Source organism: Balaenoptera physalus (assembly GCF_965194825.1).
Source record: "Balaenoptera physalus genome assembly, chromosome: 8".
Classification (NCBI taxonomy): domain Eukaryota; kingdom Metazoa; phylum Chordata; class Mammalia; order Artiodactyla; family Balaenopteridae; genus Balaenoptera; species Balaenoptera physalus.
In genome coordinates this window covers 62,034,226-62,047,775 of record NC_138887.1, presented here as the reverse complement: position 1 = coordinate 62,047,775, position 13,550 = coordinate 62,034,226, and the positions used below count along the sequence as shown (strand labels likewise).

General features: G+C 37.5%; 1 long non-coding RNA gene across 1 annotated transcript in view; it reads right to left on the bottom strand.

The window, feature by feature from the left end:
* The window catches only part of LOC309665576, a 218,700-nt gene that overhangs the window by 78,334 nt on the left and 126,816 nt on the right, over positions 1-13,550 (bottom strand). The window lies entirely within an intron of this gene.

Genomic DNA, 13,550 nt, shown 5'->3' with positions numbered 1-13,550 from the left:
AACACTGTAAATCAACTATATGCCAATAAAAAATTTTTTAAGTAAAGTTATTTTCTTTAATACTTTTTAAAAAATTAAAAAATAAATGCTCCAACCAAAAGACATAGACTGGCTGAATGGATAAAAAAACAAGACCTGTATATATGCTGTTTAGAAGAGACCCACTTAAGATTTAGGGACACATACATACTGAAAGTGAGGGGATGGAAAAAGGTATTCCATGCAAATGGAAACCAAAAGAAAGCTGGAGTAGCAATACTAATATCAGACAAAATAGACTTTAAAATAAAGACTAATGTAAGAGAAAAAGAAGGACACTACATATTGATTGAGGAATCAATCCAAGAAGAAGACGTAACAATTGTTAATATATATGCACCCAACATTGGAACACCTCAATATATAAGGCAAATACTAACAGCCATAAAAGGAGAAATCGACAGTAACACAATAATATGCAGTGGGGGACTTCAACACCCCATTTTCATCAATGGACAGATCATCCAGACAGAAAATCAGTAAGGAAACACAGGCCTTAAATGACACATTAAACCAGATGGACTTAATTGATATTTATAGAGCATTCCATCCAAAAGCAGCAGAATACACATTCTTCTCAAGTGCACATGGAATATTCTCCAGGACTGATCACATGCTGAGCCATAAAGTGAGCCTTGGTACATTTAAGAACTCTGAAATCAGATCAAGCATCTTCTCTGACCACAATGCTATGAGATTAGAAATAAACTACAAGAAAAAAATGACTGTAAAAAACACAAACACGTGGAGGCTAAACAATATGCTACTAAACCACCAATGGATTATTGAAGATATCAAAGAGGAAATCAAAAAATACCTAGAGACAAATGAAAATGAAAGGATGAATCCAAAACCTATGAGACACAGCAAAAGAAGTTCTAAGAGAGAAGTTTATAGCAATATAATTGTACCTCGGGAAACACAAAAAATCACAAATAAATAACCTAACCTTACACTTAAAGCAACTAGAGAAAGAAGAACAAACAAAACCCGAAGTTAGTAGAAGGAAAGAAATCATAAAGATCAGAGCAGGAATAAGTAAAATAGAGACAAAGAAAACAATAGCTAAGATCAATAAAACTAAAAGCTGGTTCTTCGAGAAGATAAACAAAATTGATAAACCTTTAGCCAGACTCATCAAGAGGGAGAGGGTTCAAATCAATAAAATTAGAAATGAAAAAGGAGAAGTTACAATAGACACCACAGAAATACAAATACAAGTAGATCATAAGAGACTACTACAAGCAACTATATGCCAATAAAATGGAAAACCTAGAAGAAACAGACAAATTCTTAGAAAGGTACAATCTCCCAAGACTGAACCAGGAAGAAACAGAAAATATGAACAGACCAGTCAAAAGTACTGAATTTGAAACTGTGATTAAAAAACTCCCAACAAGGACTTCCCTGGTGGTGCAGCAGTTAAGAATCCACCTGCCAGTGCAGAGGACATGGGTTCGATCCCTGGTCTGGGAAGATCCCACATGCCACAGAACAGCTAAGCCCGTGCGCCATAACTACTGAGACTGCACTCTAGAGCCCATGAGCCACAAGTACTGAGCCCATGTGCTACAACTAAAGCCCACATGCCTAGAGCCCATGCTCCACAACAAGAGAAGCCACCACAAGGAGAAGCCCGTGCACTGCAACGAAGTGTATCTCCCGCTCGCCACAACTAGAGAAAGCCCATGTGCAGCAACAAAGACCCAATGTAGCCAAAAAAAACTCCCAACAAACAAAAGTCCAGGACCAGGTAGGTTCACAGGCAAATTCTATCAAACATTTAAAGAAGAGTTAACACCTATCATTCTGAAACTATTCCAGAAACTCGCAGAGGAAGGAACACTCCCAAACTCATTCTATGAGGCCACCATCACCCTGATACCAAAACCAAAGATATCACAAAAAAAGAAAATTACAGGCCATTAGACACAAAAATCCTTAACAAAATACTAGCAAACTGAATCCAGCAATACATTAAAAGGATCATACACCATAATCAAGTGGGATTTATCCCAGGGATGCAAGGATTTTTCAACATACGCAAATCAAGCAGTGTGATAAACCCCATCAACGAATTGAAGAATAAAAACCATATGATCATCTCAATAGATGCAGAAAAAGCTTTTGACAAAATTCAACACACATTTATGGTAAAAACTTTCCAGAAAGTGGGCATAGAGGGAACATACCTCAACATAATAAAGGCCATATATGACAAACCTACAGCTCAATGGTAAAAAGCTGAAAGCATTTCCTCTAAGATCAGGAACAAGACAAGGATATCCACTCTCGACACTTTTATTTAACATAGCTTGGAAATTCTAGCCATGGCAATCAGAGAATAAAAAGAAGTAAAAGGAATCCAAATTGGAAAAGGACGTAAAACTGTCACTGTTTGCAGATGACATGATACTATACATAGAGAATCCTAAAGATGCTGCCAGAAAACTTTTAGAGCTCATCAATGAATTTGGTAAAGTTGCAGGATACAAAATTAATACACAGAAATCTGTTGTATTTCTATACACTAACAATGAAAAATCAGAAAGAGAAATTAAAGAAACAATCCCATTTACCATCTCATCTAAAAGAATAAAATACCTAGGAATAAACCTACCTAAGGAGAGAAAAGTCCTATACTTCAAAAACTGTAAGCCCCTGATGAAAGATATCAAAGATGACACAAAAAGATGGAAAGATATACCATGTTCTTGGATTGGAAGAATCAATACTGTCAAAATGACTATACTACCCAAGGCAATCTACAGACTCAGTGCAATCCCTATCAAATTACCAATGGCATTTTTCACAGAACTAGAACAAAAAATCTTAAAATTGGTATGGAGACACAAAAGACCCCCAATAGCCAAAGCAATCTTGAGAAAGAAAAACGGAGCTGGAGGAATTAGGCTCCCTGACTTCAGACTATACTACAAATCTACAGTCATCATAACAGTATAGTAAAGGCACAAAAACAGAAATATAGATCAATGGAACAGGATAGAAAGCCCTGAAATAAACTCATGCACCCATAGGTGCATGCAATTAATCTACGACAAAGAAGGCAAGACTATACAATGGAGAAAAGACAAGTCTCTTCAATAAATGGTGCTGGGGAAACTGGGCAGCTACATGTAAAAGAATGAAACTAGAACATTCTTTAACACCATATGCAAACATAAAGACCTAAATGGATTAAAGATACGTGGCTCAATATCCAAAAAACAACCCAATCCAAAAATGGGCAGAAGACCTAAATAGACATTTTTCCAAAGAAGACATACAGATGGCCAAGAGGCACATGAAAAGATGCTCAACATCACTAATTATTAGAGAAATGCCAATCAAAACAACAAAGAGATATCACCTCACACCAGTCAGAATTGCCATCATCAAAAAGCCTACAAACAGTAAATGCTGGTGAGGGTGTGGAGAATAGGGAACCTTCCTACACTGTTGGTGGGAATGTAAATTGGTACAGCCACTATGGAGAACAGTATGGAGGTTCCTTAAAAAAACTAAAAATAGAGCTACCATATGATCCAGCAATCCCACTCCTGGGCATATATCCAGAGAAAAACATGATTTGAAAGGATACATGCACCCCAGTGTTCACTGCAGTGCTGCCTACAATAGCCAAGACATGGAAGCAACCTAAATGTCCATTGACAGATGAATGGATAAAGAAGATGTGGCACATATATACAATGGAATATTACTCAGCCATTAAAAAGAATGAAATAATGCCATCTGCAGCAATATGGATGGACCTAGAGATTCTCATACTAAGTGAAGTAAGTCAGACAGATAAAGGCAAATATCATATGATATCGCTTATATGCAGAATCTACAAAAATTATACAAATGAACTTAGTTACAAAACAGAAAGAGACTCACAGACTTAGAGATTGAATTTATGGTTACCAGCAGGGAAGGTTGAGGGGGGTAACAGATTGGGAGTTTGGGATTAACATGTACACACTGCTATATTTAAAATAGATAACCAACAAAGACCTGCTGTATAGCACAGGGAACTATGCTCAATATTCTGTAACTACCTAAACGGGAAAAGAATTTGAAAAAGAAAGATACATGTATAACTGAATCACTTTGCTGTATACCTGAAACTCACACAACACTGTTAATCAACTATACTCCAATATAAAATAAAAATTTTTTAAATGATTAATAAATACTACATTGCTAAAAAATGCTAACCATCAAAACAAAACAAAACAAAACAAAACAGAACACCACTCCCTTATAACATAACAACAACTATTTGGCTGATGCTGATGCAATTAAGTCTTGCAAACTCAGGAGGGAAAAAAAAAAAGGAAGAAAGAAAACAGTATGTAGAAAGAAATATTTTCTAAAATTCCCAGAGACCTGATTATCATTCTAAAGGACAGAATGGAGTAGCAAAGAAATAATCTCATCCATGTTCTAAAACAGTGGTGTATGGACCCTACCCCCTTACCTCTCATGATAACAACTGATCAATAAATGAACACTGTAATCTAACAAAGAGTATGTTACCTTCAGAGGTTAATACATTGTCTTATTAATAATGTCATTAATAATATTCACATGCAATATAAGTATATTGGATACGTGGTTGAAGGATGTTACACCTTTTAAGCTGTTGAGAAATACGGGTTTGTGGATATTATCTTTTGAGCATTAGTGTCATATTACTAAGGGCATGACCTAAATATTATTGGGAAATCTAAAATTTTCACAATAAGTTTCACGTCATTTACACTACATTGGCCTGAAAGACAGAGAATTCTTATGTGTCAGGAAAAAGACTCTTTATGCCATATAGTTTGGTAGATAGCTGGAGTGAAAAAGAGAAAAAGAAAGATGCATAAGAACTCTGCTACAGTCAATATAGCAATACGTTGATCACCTTTTTTTTTTAATTTAAGAAATGTTTTATTTTAGAATACATAGTTACAGATTTATGAAAAAGTTACAAAAATAGTGCAGAGTTCCTGTATACCTCTCACCCAGGTTTCACTATTTTGAACATCTTACATTACTACGATACATTTGCTACAACTAAGTAATTGAGACATTACTATTAACTAAAGTCCACACTCTATTTAGATTTCTGTTTTCTTCTAATGTCCTTTTGCCCTTCCAGCATCCCATCCAGCATAACACTTTACATTTAGTCATGTCTCCTTAGCCTCCTTTTGGCTGTGACAATTTCTCAGACATTTCTTGTTTACGACAGCCATGACAGTTTTGTGGAGTACCGGTCAAGTGTTTTGTAGAATGTCCCTCAACTGGGGTTTAACCTAATATTTTCAAATGATGAGACTACAGTTATGGGTTTTGGGAGGAAGACTGCAAAGGTAAAGTGCCCTTCGATAAGATCATATCATATCAAGCATACATGCTATCAACATGACATATTGATGTTAACCATTATCACCTGGCCAAGGTCGTGTTCGCCAGGTTTCTCCACTGTAAAGTACCTCTCTCCCCATCCTTTTCAAACTCTACTCTTTGGAATTAAATCTCAAGGCATAGCCAACACTCAAGGGATAGGGAATTAAGCTTCACCTTCTTGAGGGGTGAATAGCCACATAAATTATTTGGAATTCTTCCCTATGAGAGATATGCCTCTTCTCTCCTATCTACCTATCTATCTATTTCTTTCTTTCTTTCTCAATCACTTACTTTTTCATATTGGAACTCATGAATATTAAATCCCTTTTCCCCCCAAATATAAATCAGTGGTGGCCAAGATACATATTTACATTTTTATAAAAGTCAATAAAGATAATTTGGAACATTTTATGTGGTGCGGATGAATACTATTTGACATTGGATATGATAATATATTCTATAATTTCCCCAGAATTCATCTTCCTATAAATATCAGATGTGTTTTTCCTTAACTGGCCATGACTGTAACTGTGTCCACAATAGACCTTCCCTGCAAGGCTACAAGTGTTGCATTGTGAGTGGAGCCCTCTTAGATACTTGGCCTTTTCCCATCTCATTCCCGTGATGATTGCATCTTACACATAATGCCATTCTTCAGCAAGTGGTGTGGAGGCAAGGTTATAGTGTAACCATGTTCCTCTTTAAAGAACCAAGAGAATTCATGATACAAAGAGCTCTTCTCTACAGTAGATACACTTTTTTTTTTTAGTAATAGCAAAGACAAAGTTGTAGCTCCTTAAGTTTCTAAAGAAAGAAATGGTTCATTTTCAACCTTTGAGAAGTAATTTTAAGAAGCAGTATAAGGAAACTCAGTCTTTTATCAGAGGGGGGAGGTGCCCAAGAAACTCTTATTTTTACTTCTGATTAACCAAAACACTATGTGCTAAAACATAAAGTTGATCTCATCCAATTTCTGTGATGAAAAATACCAATCAAAGTAAAAAGCATCTTATTTGTCCTTGGAAGAAACCTGAATATAGTTCTTTGTCAAGAATTTGCCCAGTCCCAATTTTCACCCCTACAAAGGAAATAAATTCCTTACAATCAAAGGTAAGGCAAAGGATAACTGCATCCAGAACAACCCATCAGTATGCTAACTCTGAGCCAGGCTCACAGACAGCTTGTTAGTTACTACCCAGGCCAGAGAGGGAGTCAGACAATAGACCATTTCAGAGGTCAGTTAAGGAGACGGCCTCCCACTTAGGAGTGCTGCCAGGGACATACAATCCAGTGTCTGACATCTGGGTTCTGCAGCTGCCAAGTCTGCCCCTTGTGTGGCCACAGGTGTTGGCTACAACTCTGAGACACATGCAAGAAGGAACAGTTTCATCGTGCATATGTGTGTTTATGTGTATGGTTTTTTCTTTTAATTTTGTTTCCCAAAAGGTACATAATTTATTTTGTTTCACAATTAATGTATTTCTGCATTACGACAAGGGACATTTGGGAGGCTAACAAAGAAGACATTTTTGTTCAAGAACAAAGGCAAAACAAAGCCGAGTTCTTACACCTACAGGGTACGCTGTACACTCATATGCTGTGTGGCACTGTTAGCTTAGTCATTTGAATAGGCCTTCTCAGGACCAGAAAGGCAGAAATGGATGCAGAAAAGCAAACAGGCAGTTGGGCTAAGACAAAGCCTAAATACTTATTTTCCTCCTACAGTCTCCCCTGCCATCCTTGTTTTGGATCTTCATGAGAATGTGTGTTTATCAATGTGTATTTCTGAGCCTGGAACAGACTGTATCTCGTTTTCTATCTCACACTATGCCAGCTATAACCATCACTTAACACAGCTTAAAGCAGTAACACTAAGCTCTCCTCTTCCCCTTTCAGGAGACTTGGCTCCTGTTTATGAGGCAAATCTAGAAGTTGCTATCTCAGATAGGTATTTGAGGTTCCTAACCCTAAAGTTATGGGCAGTAGTAGAAATGGGTTGATTAAGAGAAGGGAACTAAACTTGTAAGAACACTGAAGAGCTAATAGTCAATTGCATTTATATCTATATTTCCATAAACATACACGTTCTCCTTGTTTTGCCTGCTTCATAGCCTGTAATTAGAAATTGAATTTAGTGGAGGAGGAATGAATCTTCAGATTTCATCTTACTGAATCTTTCCTAAAGAGAAATACCTGAATCCTTAGGCCAGTGGTTCTCCACCTTTTAAAGCCAATGTGCCCTACAATGTCTTTTACACAGTATCCTCTCTATATTCCAACAGCCAAGAAGAATTGTGACAGGTTTTACTGTGTATTTTCTATTCCAAAGACAGTAGATGAATTGAATATGCTTTTTCCAAGCACAGCCACCGCCCCATTTTCCTTAAGAACCTGTGCTCTCTTGTTGATGTTCTGTCAGACTATGCTTAGCACATAATAAATCCTCCATCAGGATTCGTTGAATGGTTGAGTGAACCAATGAAATAAATCATGAAATTATCTATACAGGAGACTTCCCAAAAGCAAAGGAATAGAATTTCAAAACTTTTGTCGTTTTTCAGGCCCCAGTAAGTTCCCCAAGGTATCATGCTATGTTTCCACAGCTGAAAATAATGCTTAGTTTACCCAAGCTTCTACAAATTGTGCTTTTTGTCTGTTTGGGGTATTCTCCATGTTTTTCAGGTTGTGTTTTCCTCTGCCCATAATGACTAGGTATGTCCTCATGATGAGTAAGAACTGATGCTAGACAACACAGTGTATTTTGGTGCTGTGGATTAACTCACTTGAGGTTTTATCCAGCAGCCTACTTCCCCTTGTATGTTTTTGGTTGTGTTTGTGTATATTCCTGTCCCAGAGTTTATTAATCCTATCTGACCTGTTCTTGAAAATGTTTTCCTTTTTCACATGGTTTCCTTTGAGCACATTTGGGTTTAAGTGCACTTGCTTTAGAGAAAAAATGTTTTTCTAGAAGCAGTACTGCACCTTTCTGTTAGTACTCTTCTGTACCTGTCTCACATCTCCTACTCACCCACTTCTCTTCCCTTATAGAGACATGTTTAGATCTTTCTACCCCAACTCCAGCTATAAACTCTTTTTTCCTTCTCTTTAGTGTCAAGCTTCTCAGGAGAGTGGTTTGTATTTGTGTCTCCACTTCCTTTCTATTCACTCATCAACTTTCGGTAATCTGATTTCCCATCCCTGCTTAGAACCTCCATGGAGCTGGTTCATACGAGAGTCACCTCCAACCTGCCAAATGCCTTATCTCTATTTCTTCGAGGCAGTTATCACTGTTGATTAAGTCTACTCTCCTGAAATCGTCTTTACCCTTGATTGCTGTGACACTGCTTTTCTGGTTTTCCTTCCATCTCTGAGACCATTCCATCTTGGACCATTGGGGACTTCTTTTCCTCACTCCAGCATTCCATCTTTGGCTCTCTTCCCTTCCCTTTCTGACTTCTCCCTGCACAATCATATTCAGGCCTATCTGCCAGTGCTGATCCCAAATTGATCTCTAGTCCAGAACTCTCTTAACTTCCATATCCATAGCCATAATTTGCTATCAGACATCTTTCTTGACTCTTACTCTCAGCTTGTACAGCAGACCATGGTAGCTGTTGTTTCTGCTTGCTCCACACTCCTTCTCACATACCCAGCCCCCTCTTCTGCTTCCCTTTTCTTTGGGAAATTCCTTCTTCACTCCATGTGGTCCTGATGGGAAGTAACTATGTGTCAGGCAGACACATAGCCTGACCCGGTCCAGTCAGCATCCCTCCATCAACTGACACTAGATGTAAGGAGAAAGCAGCACCTCTTTTGCTGGCATACTGCTGACAGCCATCCTTCCCTCCAAGTTTCAAAGTCCTGACCATATCATTTGAGGCCCTGGATTACTCAAGCAGGAAATCTAGGAGTCTATCCATTCTTCCTTCCTACACCCCTCCAAACTAAATCGCTGATAAACTTTTGTTAATTATATATCTTAAAGACTTGTCTCTCAAACGGGTACTCTCTTCTCCATACCTACTGCCCCTACTTGGGTCCAGGCTGGTGTCATTTCTCCTAACTGATCTCCCTGTACCCAGTTTAGCCCTCTCCCATTCATCCTCTACACTAAAGCCAAAAGGAACTTATTGAAAAACAGATTAAATCCCTCAAGAGCTTTCTGGTATCTTCCGGAGAATTGAAGCAACTTAAGGCCAATAGGGGCCCCCACCTACTCTCTAACCTCACCTTGTGCGCTTCCTACCCAGTCCTCTGCATTCTTGCCCTAGTGAGCAATGCCCTACACTCCTGAACACGCCCTGCCTTCTCTCACCATCCTTACATTCTCTTCTCTTTGCCTGTACTGCCCTGACCTTCCTTCTTCTTATTGTTTGTTTGTTTTGTTGTTGTTCATTTGTTTTCCAGTCATAAAATACTTATTAAGGGATGCTCTATGGAATAGAGTGAATATACATTTAGGATCACAATATGAAGCAATTTCAGTCCTGTCAAAAGTCAGCCCAGCCCTCAATGCTCTGCAGGTGTAAAACCACTGGTGAGACTCACTAAAAGCAGTTCATCACAGAAGAGGCTTTTTGTGAACATTCACAACTAGAGCTTCTGTTAAGTGCAAAACCACATCACATTACACTTATGCAGCAACAATGCACTAACATTGTTTTCATTAGTCACTAATCATCAACTTGCATAAAACACCAGCACAATAGAGCTCACAAAATGGGCTAAAAAAATGAATGTGTCCTTGCAAAACACACACTGTAACGGAAGAAGAGACATTTTTTTAAACATCTTTATAATTGCTTTACAATGGTGTGTTAGTTGCTGCTGTATAACAAAGTGAATCAGCTATATGTATACATATATCCCCATATCCCCTCCCTCTTGCGTCTCCCTCCCACGAGACATTTTTAAAAAGTATTATGCGCCCTACAGAAACTGCATTCATTCTAACGATCTCAAGTGACCCAACCTGTGGTAAATTCTTTTACAAGGTTTCAACCAGGCAGCACCTCCTCTGGGAAGCCTTTTCTTATTCCTCCTAAGCTGGACTGGATGTCCTCCCATGGTCCTGTACTAACCTGTGTGCTCTTCTTTCAAGGTTCTTGACCCACAGGTATTGTAATTGTTCACTTGTCTACTGCATAGCTCTGTGAATGCATCCTAACATATGTATACTTCCATGCTTAACATGATGCCTGACATATAGTGTGTGCTCAGTACAAGTTGGTCAAATGGGCACATGATGGAATCACCACTGATTCAAGGAAAATGTATGAAGTTATTATTCATCTATATTAGAATCACCATTGATTCAAGGAAATGTATGAGGTTATTATTCATCTATATTTGCCTTTGAGTCTCTGTCGGAGGCCTTTTGCAACATTTTAGATGTTTTGTACTAGAATATACTACATTTCCTTAATGCTGCCAAATTTATCTTGAATCCTAAATAATTAACCTCTTAAATTTTATGAAAGTAGAAATATACTTTTGGTTTGGTTAGCTGTATTAGTACTAATATAATATAACCTTTTAGACAGTGTTGATTAAGTCTTTTTTTTTTTTTTAATTTAATTTATTTATTTATTTTTGGCTGCATTGGGTCTTCATTGCTGCGCGCGGGCTTTCTCTAGTTGCTGAGAGCGGGGGCTACTCTTAGTTGCGGCGCATGGGCTTAGTTGCTCCGCGGCATGTGGGATATTCCTGGGCCAGGGCTCGAACCCATGTCCCCTGCATTGGCAGGTGGATTCTTAACCACTGCGCCACCAGGGAAGCCCCTGATTAAGTCTTTAGATTAAATCTGGGGGGTTTAAGTGACTGTGCATCCATCTATCATAACTTGGGTTTTATTTTTTGGTTTTCCTTAATGTACAGAGAGCAGGAACTTTCTTCTGCCTTCTATTAAATCAACACTGATTAATACTAATTAAATTACATGGCTCTTTTTAAACCATAGATTTGTGTAGATTTAAATATACACCATAAGAATTAAATGCCTGCTTTTTTAATGGGCTGTGGCATTTGTTTTCATGTGACCTAATCTTACTGAAGGTTTTGGAAATATTAACCCTTTTGGTAGTAGTCCACATTCATGAAGGACAAGCTCATTTTACTTTTTTTTTTATTTTACTTTTGAGGAAAAACAAATAATTACCTAAGACAACCATCATGTTGATTTTTCATGCAATCAAAACATTCTAAAATATTCTTTAACTGGTCCATTTCTTTTGTAGCCAGTTTACTGCATGAATTCAACTTTTTAATCTCTGTAATGGATTATAATGATTTTGTACAATATTAGTCAATCACATTTCTAACCACTGTGGTCACCACATAAATTATTGCAACCTCTAAAGTTCATCATTTTCATGGATACTTCCTTCTCCCTAGATGTAAAGATGAAGATATACATCGTTTTCAACAGATGGAGAAAATAATAGTAGCCAATCTCTTAAAACTTTCATTTAGTCTATAAAAAGCAAAAGGAAAAAACCACTATTATGTTGGTTAACAAAATTCTGCATTTCTGTTGTCTAAGTAACAGCTTGCAAATACTTTATAACATCAAGAAGTAATAAAATTTTTCATTAGACACCTTTTCAGCAAAAACAGTCTCCCAAAATAAATTTGAAAGGAAGTTCTTAATCTTTATTACCTTCCTATTCTTGATTAAAACATTGTGTTAAATGAGTATCAAGGGTCAACAGCTTCTTTTCTTTTTCTAATTGAAAGACTGTCTCCTGAAACTATCTCTACTCATCTTAGGTTTACCACCCTAGAAACTTTATTTTATTTTTTATTATTATAATTTTTTTACTTTTAAAAGAAAGCTATATTTGATTAGGGGGAGAAAAAGGAAGAAAAAATTAACATTAGCCACTGTGGGATCCATTTTCTCTACTTGCTCTGTTTAGTAAACAGTTGAAGTAATGCCTTCCAAGGATGATTGATTTTTTTTTTAACATCTTTATTGGAGTATAATCGCTTTACAATGGTGTGTTAGTTTCTGCTTTATAACAAAGTGAATCAGCTATACATATACATATATCCCCATGTCTCCTCCCTCTTGCGTCTCCCTCCCACCCTCCATATCCCACTCCTCTAGGTGGTCACAAAGCACCGAGCTGATCTCCCTGTGCTATGTGGCTGCTTCCCACTAGCTATCTATTTTACATTTGGTAGTGTATATATGTCCATGCCACTCTCTCACTTCATCCCAGCTTACCCTTCCCCTTCCCAGTGTCCTCAAGTCCATTCTCTACGTCTGCATCTTTATTCCTGTCCTGCCCCTAGATTCTTAAAAACCTTTTTTTCTTTTTAGATTCCACATATATGTGTTAGCATACGGTATTTGTTTTTCTCTTTCTGACTTACTTCACTCAGTATGACAGACTCTAGGTCCATCCACCTCACTACAAATAACTCAATTTCATTTCTTTTATGGCTGAGTAATATTCCATTGTATCTATGTACCACATCTTCTTTATCCATTCATCTGTCAATGGACACTTAGGTTGTTTCCATGTCCTGGCTATTGTAAATAGAGCTACAGTGAACTTTGTGGTACACGACTCTTTTTGAATTATGGTTTTCTCAGGGTATATGCCCAGTAGTGGGATTGCTGGGTCGTATGGTAGTTCTATTTTTACTTTTGTAGGGAACCTCCATACTGTTCTCCATAGTGGCTGTATCAATTTACATTCCCACCAACAGTGCAAGAGGGTTCCCTTTTCTCCACACCCTCTCCAGCATTTATTGTTTGTAGATTTTTTGCTGATGGCCATTCTGACTGGTGTGAGGTGATACCTCACTGTAGTTTTGATTTGCATTTCTCTAATGATAAGTGATGTTGAGTATCCTTTCATGTGTTTGTTGGCAATCTGTATATCTTCTTTGGAGAAATGTCTATTTAGGTCTTCTGCCCATTTTTGGATTGGGTTGTTTGTTTTTTTGATATTGAGCATCATGAGCTGCTTGTAAATTTTGGACATTAATCCTTTGTCAGTTGCTTCATTTGCAAATATTTTCTCCCATTCTGAGGGTTGTCTTTTCGTCTTGTTTATGGTTTCCTTTGCTGTGCAAGTTTTTGTTTCATTAGGTCCCAT